The 17,449-nt window shown below is 44.1% G+C and overlaps 1 protein-coding gene across 1 annotated transcript in view; it reads left to right on the top strand.

Annotated features, from left to right (window-relative positions):
- The window catches only part of GJA8 (gap junction protein alpha 8), a 40,419-nt gene that overhangs the window by 7,852 nt on the left and 15,118 nt on the right, over nt 1–17,449 (top strand). Inside the window, exon 2 of the mRNA XM_021299555.2 lies at nt 2,740–2,833. The gene's annotated coding sequence lies outside the window, so the exon portion shown is untranslated. The remainder of the gene's footprint in view (nt 1–2,739; nt 2,834–17,449) is intronic.

Here is a 17,449-nt window from a genome sequence, read left to right as displayed (position 1 = left end):
TACTGTCACAGCCTTTTCCCTCTGTGCAAATATAAACAGGGGAACATCCACAGCTGGGTGGCCTTAGATGGAGTTCCTATACTGGAAATCTGTTTCTTGTGGGAAACAAACATCCTCCTTTAATGATATTCCTGGGATTTTAACTCTCCCGGGATCCTCAGATCTGTTTTGCACAGCATGGGAAGTGGTGCCTGCCAATGCAAGTGTGGTACAGCATGGTGAGGGCTGGCCCTGACACTGCTCTCAGCACTAACTCTGACATTCCTGCTCTCCCAGGACCAAGCAGGGGGCTCTGACTGTGCTGCCCATGGCTTGCACGGTGCGTCAATTGGATGTGTTTTTGTATCAAATCTCAATGAGCAGGGAGAGACTCTTCTTGCCTCTAGCATCTTTACAAAGGCTATGAAACAGAATGCATAGATGTCTTAGAAAGTGTTTTCCAGCACGCACACACCAAGAAGAGTCTATGAATGTAAATCCAGGATGCCAGATGACTGACAATATGCAGCTTGCCTGGTTAAATGTTTGGTTCATCTCACCTTTGCACAGACAAGGCTTCTCTGGAGGTGAACTGAGAATTTCTTTCAGACCTGGGCTTCTGTTCCAAAGCTGCTGTACCAGCTGGAAAAGAGGGTGGTTGTTACAACCACACCTGCCCCACAGGAATATAATGAAGCCCTTTAGTTCACTGTAGCAATTGTGGGGGCTTGCCTGTTAGTGATGCTCTGGTTACTTGGTTGCTTTCCAGAGCAGCATTGCTTGAGCCTCTGGGCCTTGGCTGTGGGAGCTCTGGCAGCGGGAGCATTCCTGGTGTCCTTGGTAATAAGCATGGATCCTTGTTATGTGGGTTGCGGAAGAGATTCCTGAGTTTCAGGTGGTTCTGAGACACTGTGACCAGTCTGTGGCTATTTAAGCTATCTTTGCTATTGTCTATGTGGAGTTAATGGTCACCATGGCAAAGATGGAGCCAGCGTGTTTTGGCTCTAACAGCATGTATTGCCCTGTGGTGCAGTTAATTCTACCGCTTGCTAGCTGCTTGCATGGTTCCAGTTTAGGGATTGTGCCAATGGCTGCACAAAATAAATGAATTTCCTATGAGATTCTTCACCTGTCCCTGAACACTTGGTGGAAAAAGTCTTGGGTCCTAATCAAGCTGTTAGTCACAGCAGGTTTCCCAAGGGGGCTCATCTCTGTGGGGTGCATGCCAGGTGTGCTGCTGGGGCCTCTGCTCTGCTCCAGGCAGTGTGGGCAAATGCTTGCCTGGGAAACCAGTCACTTCGGAGAGCAGTATTTTCCTCTCTGGGAGGGAATGATGGGGAGGAGCGAAAGGATGTAAAAAGGATATAAAGCTACTGGAGAGTGTCTAGAAGAGAGCCATGAAGTTGGTGAAGTGTTTGGAGGGGAAGCCGTATGAGGAGCAGCTAAAGACACTTGGCTTGTTCAGCATGGAGAAGAGAAGACTGAGGGGAGACCTCATGGGGCTACAGTTTCCTCACAAGGGGAGGAGGAGGGGCAGGTGCTGATCTCTTCTCTCCGGAGAGCAATGAAAGAACCCAAGGGAATGGCAGGAAGGTGTGCCAGGGGAGGTTTAGGTTGGACATTGGGAAAAGGTTCTTCACCCAGAGGGTGGTGGAGCACTGGAACCGGCTCCCAGGGAGGTGTCACAGCCCCAATCCTGACAGTGTTCAAGAAGAGACTGGACAACGCCCTCAGACACATGGTGTGAACTGTGGGGTTGTCCTGTGCAGGGACAGGAGTTGGACTTGATGATCCTTGTGGGTTCCTTCCAACTCAGGATGTTCTATGATTCCATAATTCTAAAGCAACCAGGCTATCCCTCCATCAGCATATTTGAGCAATGAAAAAAAATTTCACCAATGCTCAGCAGGGAACCTGGGGGGCATTTCGTAAGAAAAGATTTGTTCCCTGCAGGCCTGATCCTGCGACAGTTTCCAGCGGAGATGAGCTGGCTGGCTAGACAGGAGGCTGCGTACCGAAAAGAGAGGGGGAAAGGTGCCGCCTGCCAAAGCAGCAGCTGGTGAGAAGGCAACGGGGCTGCACAGCATCAGCACACACATGGTGGGTGGGAAGCGTGAGCCCAGCTCCAATCCTTGTCAACGGCACCTCGTTGACTTTTAACACTTCCTTATCGTGTCTGCGCTCACCTCGTAGCGGTGCTGATAAAATGCCATCGCTGGCGTAATCTCCCAAGCAGCTCTGCAGAAAGCGTTGCAGAACATGGGAGGTCGAATCGCCAGCAGCCAGTGTGGGATGCTGGTCCAGAGCGAGGTAACGAAGAGACGGCCCTAAGCTGAGACACGGTGAGGGCAGAACAACCTCCTGGATACAAGGAGCACCAGGTGTGCTATGTGGTTGGCATGGCAGTGCATGGATTTTGTGTTAGAATAGGGGTTTACAGAAGCTGGGATAGCTGTTATTTTTCTGTACCTACTGGGGTTGGAAATATAAGCCATCTGAAGTGATAGCAGTATATTAGTACCTAGAGCTATAAGCAATCGAGTTATGATAATGGGAAGGAATGCACAGGATTTTTTGTTGACTTTATTTTTTTTTTTTCCCCCAGAAGTAACTTATTTCTCCCTCTTGGAGTATTACACACCTAAGTAGTTCTTGTACAAATCTTAATTACCACTAAAGGAGAGTATAATTTTTCAACATGTAACTGCTACCTGTAGGCCCACGGTAATTTTTTAAGCTATTTTACATTTATTTTTACAGGCAAGCAACTTGCAGTGATACACTTGGAAGCATTCCCTTTATGAGTTTGAACTAAGGACCACTAAACATGAAGCACTAAGCAGCTACTGAGCAGGTATGTAATTTCTGGAACTGGTGCCAAACTGGTGTACAGTATCTTACCACTAGAGGAGAACAACGAAACCTGTCACGGAGCTGGTGGGTAGGAAGAATTTTCCTTCTGAGTAAGAAATTAGGATGTTTAAGAATGATTTTTAAAATTATTATTTTTATTTATTTATTTTAAAAAAGGTATCAATCCTAGACTTAGTGTCCTTCCTGAATTGGAGAGAAAATTCATGATGCTAAAATTCCTCACTGGAAAAAAACTTCCGAAGATTTTATCAAAGAACCTGGGGCCAAAGTCCTTCACCTTTTTCATGGCTGAGGATTTCAGCTTCACTGGTCCAACTACTTTAAATGATGCAAGGTGAAACAAGGCACTTCTTTAGAGGAAGGAATTATCATTAACAACAGAAACTTCCAGTGAAATCAATGAAAAGTCTCAGTTTGACTTGCTCTTTTACATTTCCATCTTATTCAGAAAATAGGCTTATACAGATCTCAACATATTTTTTTCTTCTTGGGCTACAGCTCTACTCTGCACTATGTTATTCATTAGATGTTATTATCCCATATCTTATATAGCACTAGTCTTGTAATTTCCCTGTAATCGCTTCCACATGCTGCAAACTTGAGGAATGGAACAAACTCCTTCTGCATTCTCTGTATTCACATTATCTTTGCCAAATCCTTCCTCTCCAATACTTGCTTGGATAGCTTGAAGTTTATTTTCAATATAATAATCCCAGCTTTGTTCTCACAGGAATATCTAGTGTTGCCCCAGCCACCTTTAGGAGTCTCTTATTTTTTCCCCACCAGCTTTGATCTTCCCTTCACTTTTGAACTGTTCTCCCCCTGCTTGCTCTCTTTCTTGTTTCTGTCCAACATCTTGTACGGCCACCTCTTTGTTCCAGCATCTCCCCATTTCTCCTGTCTTCCATCATCCCCTACAAACATCTGGAACTTGATATGTGGGAAACCCGGGCCTTTTCCCAAGACCACTGTTAAGGAAGTTTCTTTTCCCTAGGTTTCCTGAAGCAGAGGCTCAGGCTAACAACCACCTCTCTTCATCACCTCCAGCACTTCTAGCGTTCTCCCTGACAGTGACATACAGATTACTGCACATTTTACTGTATGCAAGCTGTCTTGCATATGGACCTGTCAAATCTCACCAGTTTTTCCTCTAAAACCTGACATTTTGCCTACATTGTCTAAGTGAAAAGCTCAGTTGTCCTTGGTTACTGCAGCACTGCTTGCAGTCCTGGCCTCCTGCCTCCCAGGTCCTGCTGCCTACCCTTGCTATTCTCCAGCTTCATATTCCTTCTAGGGTTTCTCTGTCAGGTTTCAGCTTCTCCATGTGGACAAACTATGTCCCCATTTCATGGCTGTCTGCTATCCCTTCACGCTTTGCCATCTTCATGAGTGACGTTTAACCACTTGCTGACTCTTTCTGCATCTGATTGCTCACCTTTATGCCTTTTTCCAAGCCTTCAAAGTTTCTTCTCTTACACTTCCACACTTTCTCCTTGACGCTGTTCGTACAAGGTAGGATCAGGAACACGCCACCCTGGAGACAGTAAACACCTAATCCCCCTTGAAATGAATGGCGATTAACTGCCCACCTAGGAGTTAGGCAGCCAAATATTTTTAAGGTACTTCTGTACCAGCGTGCTACCTGGCACCCACTGTTAGTGCTTGAGACTTAGATTCCCTACACTGCTGATGCCACCTCACCATGGAAGTCCGTGGTATCTGTCAGTAATGTTCCCAAAGTCTGCATTTGGTCACAGCCTGAGAAAGTTGGTATCTAGCTCTCGCTTCAGTCTGCTGGGATCCATAAGCAAGCTGTCTCTTTGTTCATCTGTCTGTCAGGACCTGCTCTCATACAGGTTTTCAGAGAAGGCTTTCAGGATCAATTGGTGCCTTGTGCACGTCTGATGGAGAAAGTAAGTGTTGTGTCTGGTGTCTCAGACCAGGGGGTAAATGACCAGTATTAACTTTTTTTTTTGAGGATGGGAAACAGCACCTAGCCCCCTCACTTCTGAAATCCACTGTACAGACAGAGGCAGCTATGACATTGAGGTTTGCTCAGTGGATCAGCAGAGCATACGAAAATAAGTGTACATAGTGTTGGGGTAAGCTGTTATGGTGGCAAAAAGTGGGACTGTGCTTCCTTTATGTCCCTCTGGTAATCTGCCAGTGTAAGATCAAGACTTACATTTGTACTTTATCTAGCTGTCTGGTTACGTTCTTTGAAATTTCAAGGAACTTTCTTGTCAGATTTTGGTGAATTTAATCTTAGAATGTGCTCCAGCCTGGATGGCAGAACAATATGCCCAAGATAGTTGAGATCAAACAGGCAAAGTGTTGAACTTGATTTTTTTTTTTTCTAATTTTATTTTTCCCCACATTCGAGTAAGATGTCCTAATTAGTGGCCCACTGGGCTGTGTCACCACCAGCCTGGTTTACTGTCTTCTTTTGTTTTCTGGAGTTTCTTTTCTGACAAAAAGAAACACTGTGTTATGTGCTTAAACTGGGAAAGACAGCAAGGTGGTGAGTACCATTTTGAGATGGATACCTCTGCCACAGATAGGTGTGAGATACCTATGTCCTCCTGAAGTCATGCCCTCCATCAGTGTTTTCCCCTGGACATCGTCCATGGCGTCTCTTAAGGGTAGCTGGTATTTGCTGGTGCTCTTTTGTGGCACCCAGCACCAGCCACCTCCACCCTTTGTCCAGCGTGCAGCAACGAGGGGATGTGAACTACCAGCTGAACGGCTTCTGTGCTCAGCAACAACCAGCTCATGTTTGCTGCAGACCTAGTGTAATAGTTCACCATGCCAGCAAAAAAGCAAGGAGGAGAAGAAAAAGGGAATAGGGAAGAGAAGAGGAAAGAGAAGAAAAAGCAAGACTTGAGGGTAGTGGAATGGGGGAGTTATTCTGCTATTATAATTCTACCAGAGTTAGACATCTTTCTTTAGCTTCTGTGTATCTTGCTAAAAATGAGGCTAGTTAGCAGCAGATGTGAATGTAACAACTGACAGAGGAATGACAGAAGCTATGAGAAATGCTTGAATTAAATAGATTCTCTTCCAGTTTCTTTTGTGGGGGGCTTTGAAATAGCAGTTTTCAAACTGTGGCCTACTGCTTGCTTATGATGTCATTCTTAAGATTCTGTGATTCTGCGTCAAGTGATTGGGGTGCTGTGAAAGGTGAGAGAAGGGTGCAGTAAGCAAGACACATGATGCGTCATCAATCAGAAAAAGGAGAAGACTTGGGGAATGGGTTACTGAGGCTGCTGAGGGATGTTGGTATAGCTGGGAGGAAAGACATTGCTTAGGAGTAGATGCTAGAAGTGGGGATGGGGATCTGTGTTGCTAAGAATAAATGGGTTTATGGAAAGGATACTGGTGGTTATTTGGTAACCAGAAGCTTAAATGATCAAAGAGTTTAGTAAGCCCTTCTGACTTTGCCTTGCCCTTCCAAAAATATATCATGGCTGTGTGGAAGGTCACCTCCCGTCCCTTCTTAGACGTTAATCACCCCCTTCAATATAGGTGGCCTATCAGATTGCACAGGCTGAGTAAACACTGCGATATATGAGAGTACATTTGCTGAGCTGCAGGATCTAAAGGTAAGGTCGATATCTGGAAAGACAAGATATTTGTGAGGAGAGGCAGGATTCCTGCTCTGTTCAGCTGCTTGCCCTCAAAATGGAAGGAGAAAGCATTTCAAATTCCAGAAATCTTTGTAGGCTCCAGGCTATAAACAGGCTCTTCCTGTATGAAGCAATGAGTATCTAACAGTAATGAAGAGATGTCTGCTTTTCTGTACAGGCTTGATACTACTGGGATTTGTTTTTGTGAGGTGGATGAAGCCCATTAGTCAGGGGGGAGTGGAGTAGCCAATACTACTGGTGTGGATCATCCAAGAAGGTAATCTTGAAGACAGAGTCATGCGGTAAAGAAGAAATGAAAACCCAGTCAAGCTGAAGCAGAGGAACACAGAAAGGGGAAGGAATCAAAAACAAAAACAAAGATGGAAAGAGGAAGAAAATAATCAGGGAGAGGTGGCAGAAGTGTTGACAGTAGTTTGTACAATGGAGAAATGTCCCAGCCTTTTAATACACTCTGTAAATACTGTATTTTTTCAGCTATCTAGGCTGAGGGCACGGGCAAGTACAAAAATGGTGGATTCCTAAGTCCTGCTGCTCTCTCCAAATTCAGTGAGAGCAGAATTTATTTCCTAGATAACTATCCCGAATTCTTATTGGGGGCTTGTGGCTCTATCATGGTCTGGATCCTCTGTATCAGGTCTCTGAGTAAGTCTATACTCCCAGAAGCAATGTGAAGGAAGATATGATGGAAGGAATGTATTTACCATTTTACTTTGTGGATCACCAGGCAAGTGCCACATGCAGTAGTCGTGGATGGTCTGTTTATCCCCACCTCTCTTGCTAGCTTGAATGCAGCTTGGGTCTCTGCAGCCATTCTTGGCGTATGGGCAATAAAAATCTTCATGAGTCTGTCGCCATATGCTACAGCTATACCTTGGAGTGCAGAGTATGCAGCGTGTTGATGCTTGGAACTGCTTATAAGACACAGCTCTATATTTCCTGGTCTTGATCAACAGACCAAAGTGAAGTTACTGATAGTTTAATATCCAGTAGAATGTTGCAAGGGCTGGTGTTCCTGACAGCAATGACTACTGATTCACCCTGAAATCACATCTCTCCTCCCAGTCAGAAACACCAAACCTGAGCAGCTGGAGTGTGGTAGCATCCTCTCTGGTGTGTGGTCAGACATGGATGGGCAAACTGCTTGGATGATGCAGGAAACCAAAGTGTCCCTCACAGCTAAAGTGAAATCTTTGAGGAGGTGGGTTGTTCTCACATTAGTCAGCTATGAGAGTGGGGGAAAATGCCTCCCTGGGAAGGATCTGTGTCATTTGGACCCTTTGTTTACACTGAACAAAGCTATTGGATTTCAGACCTTCTCATACAGTGACCCTACAATGAAATGGGAAAGATCAGACATTCCTGTAGACACAGACTACTGGGACTCTGCCCCAGATGAGAAATCTGCACAGTGAGATGCCAGATCCATGAGCCTTTCTGCTCCCTGAGATGGAACAACCCACCATTTTTCCTCATGAATCTCACCAGCCAAGGGTTTTGCTTCACCTCATTCATTAGCCAGCCAATGCTGGTATAATTAGGGGTTAAGTAGTTAATATTAAAAAATCCCTTGGAAGTAAAGGAATCCATATATTTGCCTATTTGCAATTTGTGTAATTTGTGTGCTGCCCCTGAGGCAACAAGGCATGGGAATGCAACACCATATTTGTGTATTTAACAACTAAAAAGAAGAAGTGAGAAGAGGTTTGTATTTACAATAGTATTAAGAAAAGCTTTGGCTGTCTCACCTCCTGTTTCACCTTCCCTGTTGCATGCTATGCGTCTTCCTAGTGCCCAGTCCTGCAAAAGCAGAAAGCTGGTATTTTAGTGTGCATTGAGACTAATTCCTCTGGTGCAGGATGAAGTTAAGCATGTGCATAAGCTTTTCCAGATCGGGGACTTGCACTACAGATACTCTGAGAACAACTTATTCACATTCCTATATTTTCATGAGAAATGTTACATCTCTGAAAGATGAGATCCTAGCAGTAGTTTGAGAATTGTAAGTCACTTGTGTATGTACCTGCCAGAAAAGAAGACTACCATTTCTTAATTGAAGGACCACTTGTAGTAGACACTATAGAAACAAAGTTACAGTATTGCACGGTGATTTTTACCTTAAAGCACTTACAATCAAATTATACAAGGCTGGCTGAGGCAGGAACAGACAGTGCTGGTATAGTGCTTTTAAGGATTTTTGTTGTTGCAGTTCCTTGCAACACAGACATTAGAACTTCATAAGAAACGTGTTGGCCCTCCAAATGGATGGAGATGTATAATGGTAAAAGGGACTAAGCATTGCAAAGTTGGCCATTTGTGGCTGTATAGTATTGAACTCTACTATCAATGATCTGAAAGACAACAAAATAGTCACCGATAAGTCAGAATGACTCAAAAATCAGTAAGCTAGCAAAAAAACCCAAACATTACTGCTATAGACTGGATGACTCAGAGAGATGGGGCCAAGCATAACATTAGCTGCTGTAAGTCACATGTCAAAGAATAAGGAATACAGGCTGTGCTTATCAGCTGGCAAGATTGTCTCGGGAAGCAACAACAGGGAAGAAGTGGGGCTTGGAGCGTCTCACTGGCTGACGACAAAATTCCAGGATGATGCTGTAGCTGGGGGAACACATGCAGCTTTCGGTAAATAACTTCAAGATGAATAGCTCTAGGAGAGGCTGAGTGCGTGTGTCATTTAGCACTAACATGGTCACTTCCCATGTACTCTATTTAGTGCTTTTGTTGGTGGTTCCTGGATGGGAGAGGTTTCAGGGACAATGCCCGAGGGTGTTAAAGAATTGGAAGCATGCCTTTCAGTGAAAGAGGTCAAAGAGTTGAAGGGAAAAGTGAAAGCTGAAGGCTAACTTTTTTCAGTGTCTATACATGGGGAACAAACTTTCTATGGTCTAGTAGACAGAAGGGTAATAAGATCCCAAAACTGGAATTTGAAACTGGGAAAAAAAAAAAGTCTCATGAAAAAGAGTGCTATTTTTCTAACATTGTTTGTAATTAAACACTAGAAAAACTCACTGAGGGTTGTGGAGGATCCTCCACAGGACGCTTTTAAATTGTGGCTGTAGTCTTGTCAGAAAATAGACCCTTGCAGAGATGGGAAGGATTTCTGTCCAATCTTCTGACCCAAGTTTTCGAAGGTGTGGGTCTGGGTGATCACAGCAGTTCTTTCTGGCATTACAGGCAGAGGTTTGCTCAGTGTTGGCAGCTATGGGGTTGAAAGTTGGGACCTCAGGGCAATAGCAGAAGGCAGCCCCCCCTCCATCTAAGGCCTTACTTCTTTTTACCCTGCCCTGTGGAAACAGCCAAACCATAGGTTTAGGTTATGATTGGACTCGGTGATCCTGAGGGTCTCTTCCAACCAAAATGATTCTATGGTTCTATGATTCCATATCACTCCCCCCCCTGTAAGTTTCAAATGCTATTGCTCCGGTAAGCAGCATTGCTCCCCCTTCATTCCGGTTTCCCATGTAATCATCTAACCTGTTCCTACTCTGTGACATTTGCAGCCACCTGCACCACTGAAAGATCACTGAGGATGGTGGAGGTGAGCACCAACATTTCAAAGACGAGCTGCTGCCACCCCCACCCTGCTACCAGCCCCTCATCCCAGAGCACTGTTGCACTCTCTGGGGTGGCACCCATGGGTCTGGCTGTCTGGTTGTACAGGGTGGAAGAAGTCAGAATCCACGGTGGGAGCAACCAGGCACCATCGTCACTGGGAGAAGAGGGTATGGGCTATGTGCAGGCCTCTCAGCTGAACTCAGAGTCTTTGGTTCACCTTTTTATTGGATCATGCTGCAGTCATATCCCAAAGCAAATGAGGCTTCATTAGTGTCCACTGAGGTGTTCAGTGATAAGAGGTATTAATTGTCATTTATCAGTGTTGCTTTAATTCTCCTCTGGCCAAGCCAAGGCATTCCCTTGCATACCATCATCTATGGCTTTGTCATATATTTCAAACCTCAAACAGTTCTCCTCCTATATTTCTGAGCCAAACAAGAATTAGTTTTTTTCCTTCCCTCCACTGAATGGACATTTTTTTTTTTTTTTTTTGTGGAAAAACTATAATCCCATGATGCCAGGGTTTCGCTTCATTTCTTACCTTATTCCCCACAGACTTAAACTGTGGCAGAGGCCAAGAGTGCACATGTGAAAGAGTCGGTGGTGCAATGCATCATTAGAAACTTCTGAGACCACCATTGGGAAGATGAGCACTGACATGGATGGAGGTTGGGGTGATATTAATAGGCACCAGCAGAGGCTCTGAGCCTTTACACGCAGCCGGTATGAGCAGGTACTTTCTGTAACCGCACTTCCTAGGAAACACAATGGCCACTTGTGGGCCAGCCCTACCCCAACGCAATGGAAGAAAGCCAGGCTGGGCAGCGTCTCCCCTGCGGCACAAGAGAGCCAGCTGGGTGGAGCAGGGAGAGGGATGTAAGCGGGTGAGGAGCTGGGGATGTGACCGCCGAGGCTGTGCGGGGTGGGAAGCTTTTCCTCTTGTGATTTCACCTGGACTGCGTGCCAACCTCAGCACACAATGTTATCACCGCAAGCCAGCACATGGTTGGGACGGCTGTGCTCACACAGTTGCGCCCCAGGAGATTTTCTCCAGTCCTTATAGCTTTTGGGCTTTTGTGGTTCTCTGCAGAAACATGCTATGACTCTGTTCCCTGGGTTTGTTTCCAGTGGCACCAGGACTGCCTCTGCTCATGGATGTGCCACCTGTGCCACCAAGGTGATATCCACTTACGAGGAGTAAATGTGAAGGGTTTTGTCAGGAACTGAAGCAGGGACCTCCGCTCTACCCCATCCCTCTCTGGCAACCTGCATTGTTCTTGTCTATTTCCTTATTGAAGGCTTACTGCTCTACGAAACAGCCGGGCTGATGACTCAAAAGGAACACTGGGTCCCTGCTGCATGAAGACTTTGCTGCTCAGATAGAAACCCTTCCCAAGAAGTCCATTCCCCTTTCTGTAACACACACACACAGAGCTCTTGAAATCATGAGTACTCTTGATAAACACAGTCCTTAGGGCTCAGACTCTGTCTGTGGCAGTGGTTTCCACAGGTCAGGGATGTGTGGTTTGCCTTTTGTGACTGTTAAATATCTTGCCTAAAAGGGCGAATTGAGCCTGGATCATCAGAAACACTTGGCATTTTCACAGATCTCCTTCCATGTCAGTCTATGGAAGTTTTATCTTCTCTCTAAGGGACACAAGCTAGACTAAATGCTGCCTCTAGAAGTCCCAGCCTGAGCCTGCCCTGTTCCCTGCACTGGCGGAAATCCTGCATTATTTATTTTGTTCTGTTGTTCCATGAGTAAGACTTGAATTGCTCCTTGCTTGCCTTTTTGCCCAGGCAAGCCCAGGCACGGGCTTTTAATGAAAAGGTCAAAAATTAACACCCTTTCTTAATTGCCTGGCAGCCTTTGCTTTTCGCAGGACAAATGTTTTCTAGGAGAGTTCCAGGTTTTCCATGCTTTGACAGGATAGGCAATACACTTAAGGCGTGTAACAGCACTGGACTAGTTTGCAGGAAATGAAGTAGTTTCAACCTTTGACATGTGAGATTCATCAGCAACTAAAGTTTTGTCATCAGGGAGACCTGTTAATGCCAGTGTCAATTTCCTGCTGAATGAAAATCTACTCATAGGACAGTCACAAAGCTTTTGACAACTATGACAATGTATATGGCAAATAGCATCCAAGAGAATTTGAATTTCTTTGGTCTCTTCTGGCTATTTGATTGATGGCTGGTTGTTCCATAAGTGTAGGTTTGCTGATAGTTTGCCAGAATTGTCATTTGTACTTCAATAAATAGATTTGAAACAGCACAGTAACAACGACCAGGAGGTTGCTGGCACTTTCGTGCTGGACAGATACGAGTCTGCTATAGGCAGCTCAAGTGCTGATGCGTGATACCCTTTGATACAAAAGCACTTAGGTGCTTTGTGGGGCATCGTCTGTATTAAGCTTGAAGGAGGCAGGATCTATGTCCAAGTTGCCTGTGAGCTGTCCTTTGGCACATGTGGTTTGTGGTCTGGCAATGTCTTTTAATGCCTTGTTTTCTGCTGAGTGTTCTTGCTATTCTCATTCTGCTTTGCAGTAATTCTAGTCTTCTCCCTTCACATTTGTTCTCGCATGGCCTTGCCTGTGTCCCTCAAGCTGCTTCCCTTATAGGGATAGCAAAGATAGGCGCTGTCTTTCCAGGACTGGGAGATGAGACATTGCTCTTGGATGGGACCAGCTTTTGAAATGCACGAGCAAGAATCCTCAGGATGACGCTGTATTGTTGCCATTTGTGACACAGCCTTCTGGGCTCCCTTGCAGACCACAAATTATTTTGGGGAGCTGGACTAGAGATAATCCAATTTAAGCCCTTAAAATTACATAGTAGTAGCCCTTGTGTAGATCTGAGATCTCACAGGTCAGTACAAGGTGAGAAGGCAGTCCTGGGAGGTACCTTCTTTGTTCAAGTTGGCAGGTAGTCATTAAAACAAACTGACTTTTGAACGAGAAAATAAGCACTCTTTTTCTAATTTGCTGAATTAGGGGTCATGTACATCCAAGGATTGCGTTTGCCCTGTCGAGCACAATGTTGTAGTGTGAGCATTTTCAGCTCCTCAGGTACCTGGAGCTCAGAGCTCCCTGCAGAGGGAATCACTGCTTCCTGGGACAAAGCTCCCCATAGCAGACCTACAGCTGATCTTGTGGATGCGCAAGACATGACCTTCCCTGTGCTAAAGCAAAACCTGTCTGTGTTTGCTCACCTCACTGTGCCATCAGGGGTGCTCTAGATCAGCAGTCCCCTTTTTCATGATTCATCCCTCTCCTGGACTTAGTGACATTTGCAAAATGTTTGATGTTTTCTTCTTGGTTATTGACTGAAGATATCGTGATGCCAAACACCCTCCAGGATCTTGGTACAAACATGCTATAAACAAAAAAAATCACTTCTAGTCCTCAGTTATATTTTGACACCAATCTGATAGGTCATTTATAGTCTTTTCAATGACTCCTATCTTATTTTTATGTCAAGCAAGTTCTTTAATCAAATTGCCATGTGGTAGAAGGGAAACTGCCTTCCAGGATCTCAGTTATATTGTACCAGCTTTGTTATACTTAACAATGGTATGTGCAATTTCCTCAGAGAAAAGCATTAACACAGTTCAAGGGAGTGAATTTTCTATAAACCCATGGTGATTGCCCCTAGTTATATTCTCTCCTTTTATTCCCTGTGTTCTGTGTTAGCCACTTCATTATTTAGTTTAGGACTGAGATCCTATCGCAGGTCTGTAGTTACCTGTGAGTAATTTCAGTTATGAGATAATTATAAAATAATTATGCTCTTCTACATTGTCTTTACAAAATGCCAGACTATGGGTTTTCTTCTTCTCCTCCAGGACTTTACCCATTGCACCAAGAAATACAGAAAATCATCGTAAATGGTGTAGAGACATCCTGTGTAGCTTATTTAAAAAACTAAAAAAAAAAAAAAGAAAAAAAAAAGAAGAAACAAAGTAACATTTCAGTGCAAGGCATCCTATCCAGCTGATTTAAAATGCCTGATTTTAGTAGGTGGTATTTAATTCCTCTGAGATACTACAAGAATAGACATGTCATCAAGAATGTCTTTATCATCAACTTTCTTTTTTTCCCTGCAGTAGAAGTATTTATTGATTTCATTTTTCTTGTCTGCGTTATTATTGAATAACATAACATTTCCTTCTGATAACAGATCAATACCTTGATTAAGACTAATTTTGTTCTTAATTTACTTTTTTAAAAAATAGCTTTGTCAGTCTTTTTTCCCCCTTTTGCTTCCATAGTTTTTTAAAATAATTCCTATCTTCTAATTTATATCCTCTCTCCTCTATAATCGTTTGCTATATGTTTTACTTAAAGCCACTCCCATTTCAGTTTTTAACCTGGTTGTGGTTTTTTTTCATTTACATTACCGAGGAGCTGTATATTTTTGGTGCCTAGTGAAAAAATTTAAAGCAGTTCTGAATTATTATTAATGTTTTCTTATTTAAATTCTTTCTTGGTGTTGATTTAGAATTCTACTCAGGACTGGGAAACAGGACTTTTTAAAGCATCATGTCTTTCAAAGCATTGCATTACCACTTTAGACCTTCTTCTGCTTCATAGAACAGTGCAGTTAATCGGGGGTCAGTAAACCTGCTACCAGCCTCTCATTTCTACCATCACTGTACCCATCTGGATGAGGTAAAATACAGGTTTTGTTCATTCTGCATTTATGATTTGCAAAAGGGGAAAGCTATTTAGAACATTTAGAAATCCCCAAGGTTGTTTTTGAATCAGCAACATCAGTATGTGTTCAACTAAGCAATAATTTATGTTTATTTTTTTTTTGTTTAGTGCTCAAACAAACCAGTGCTCCCACGTTCCAGTGTTGCTCACTTTTCTGTCGCAGACCCAAATCATCAATCCAGTTACTGGAACACTGACTCACAGTTACTCAATATTGTTAACTAGGGAATTACAATTCAAAGTCACAAACAAGCAAGCAGGTAATACTTTTTCTTTTTACCCCACTTCTGTCCACTCAGTCTTTCTTAAGATATAGCCATTGATTTTAACATTCAGTCATACAAACCATCCCAGCGTCTTTTCCAATGTCTTACAGCTGTAGTCCCACGGTGGGCAAAGCTTTCATGAATATAAAATGGAAAGGGATGCCACAGCTAAAGAGGATATATTAGAATGGACTTCTATATTGTGCTTTTGTAAAAGAAGGCACATTTTTAAAAGGAAGAGCCAGCACTCGACCTGATACGCAGCAGAGGGATTAGAAATCCACCAAACATGCTGTACCCTGGGCCAAAGCAGGGTGGCCAACAGAAATATTAGAGTTCACGTCCTTGCTTCTGTAGTAATAGCTGCTTTCATTATGACAGTGTTTAACAATCAGACAAGAATGGGGCCTTGTAGCACAGAACATATGGAGGAGTCACTGACAGTTGTTATGCCAAGGTGGGACTTGCCATAGAAGCAGCTGCTGAAACTTTTGCCAGGTCTGACCCCTCAGGACAGGGGACCCCCAAAGAGCCTTAATGTTTCTCTTACAAGCATCCTGACAGTGCTTTAAACCATATTGCTGTTAAGAATATCGTATTCAATGAGCAGTAACGGGACTTCAAGGGATTGAAGTTTGCTGTAAATAATGACGGAAAAAAAAACCAGACCAAAACCAGGTCTCTCCAAATTGGAAGCCTTTCAGCCCCAGCACCTATGTTTTCTAGTAGGTCTATACATAGATAGTTTCTGCCTCACTTCACCCAGCTGTTTATTAGTTTGAGGCCAGGTCATCTCATCACCTTTGGATGGGTGATTTATCTATGGACGGGTTATCTTCTTGATCAGGAAAAGAGAATGACTGGCTCAACAGCTTCCAAGTTCAATAACCTCCTTTTCTTAATAAATTGCTGAGGCATGAGAGGCTTCCGTTCCTTGCTGGCATCTTTACGCTGTGCCCAGAGAAACAATCATATCAGGCTCAGGAAGGCAAATGACTGAAAGGGCAGGGAAACAGGAACCGTCCCCACGGATGTCCTCCCCAGAGAGGCTGGGAACAGGCTCTGCTGTGGGAAATGAGAAGCTGAGGTCAGCCAAAGTGTGTGGCAGGTATGCACATCTCTCGGGACTGGAAGAACAGATAATGGCCTGTTTTGCATCCCCATCACTCCCCTGTCCTGCTTGTGAGCTCTCTTGGTCCACCTCCACACCTCATATGAACAGCGCACCTCCATCATGTCATTCTGCTGTGTGGAAATGAAGGCAGGGAGATAAAGGTGGAGAGTGGGTGGTGACAACGCTCCTGAGAGCCCTAAGCCTACCACTCGGCAAGGCAGGCCTTGATGGTGTTAGAAGAGCCCAGAAGAAGGGAGAAAAGGGTAGGGAATGAGCCCTCATCAGAAACTGGATGGCAACAAACCTCATGGACAGTGAGATAACATGGTTCGTTTCCAGACATACTCACTTGTTCAAATCTTTCAGAAGCTTTGTCCTTGTCCCTGAGGATGTTAAGAGATTGCACAAAAGGTCTTGATAAAACAAACATATGGAGATCCACTCAAGAGGCTGGGAGATATTATTAGCCCCTCTTTTACTGGCAGGCCTGCAGCAATTAATTATTACCAGAAGTATTATCAGGTGGTTGTTACTGCTTTCCCTGGATCCACTTTACATAGTCGAGATTGGCTGTAAGCAACATGTTCTCTAACTGGTCTGACACCTCACAGCTCCTGAAGCAGCTGATCCATTTCTCTGTGGAGGATCTCAATAGTGGTGGAAGAGCCATCATCTAGAATATATGCCAAGGGAAATTTGAGTCCATGGACCACCTAAGAATGCAGCTTGCCTGTATTCTCACATCTTCTCAGTGATGTCCTCCAGCTGATGTGCTCCACCTCCATGTCCGACCAGGTGGTAGATTCTAGGTAGAGGGCAGAGAAAGGGACAGGTAAGAGGAGGGTATATGGGGACCTAGGAAAGGCATGTTGTACATGATGGTTCCATAACACACGTGCTACACCTTGCCTACAAGCTCTGGGCCCTTTCCTAGTGCATCTCTTCAGAAATAGCACCTGTGCTGTCACAAAAGCTTGGAATTTCTAACCTGTTGTAAAGGTCTGCATTTCTGGGAACAGCCTGGTCAAGTTTTAAGTGAAATCATTCTGATACATGAAATTATGTGTCTAAAAGAGGATTCTTCTTTTCCTAGCCTTGTTTGTTTTGCTGCTGCAGTACCATAGCACCTATTCTTGACATATGCGAGTGCATCTCTTTTGCCTTACATGTTCTTTGTAAGTTTAGTGCAGTTTTTATTATTAACCATGCTGTTATTAAAGGTAAAATCATGGAGGTCAGCTGGTACGCATAAGAAATATTTGCTGGATAAGGGATGCA

The sequence above is a fragment of the Columba livia genome, chromosome 1, assembly GCF_036013475.1.
Source record: "Columba livia isolate bColLiv1 breed racing homer chromosome 1, bColLiv1.pat.W.v2, whole genome shotgun sequence".
In the NCBI taxonomy this organism is placed as follows: domain Eukaryota; kingdom Metazoa; phylum Chordata; class Aves; order Columbiformes; family Columbidae; genus Columba; species Columba livia.
Note: the sequence above shows the minus strand (reverse complement) of the source record. Positions and strands in the feature narration are given on the sequence as shown.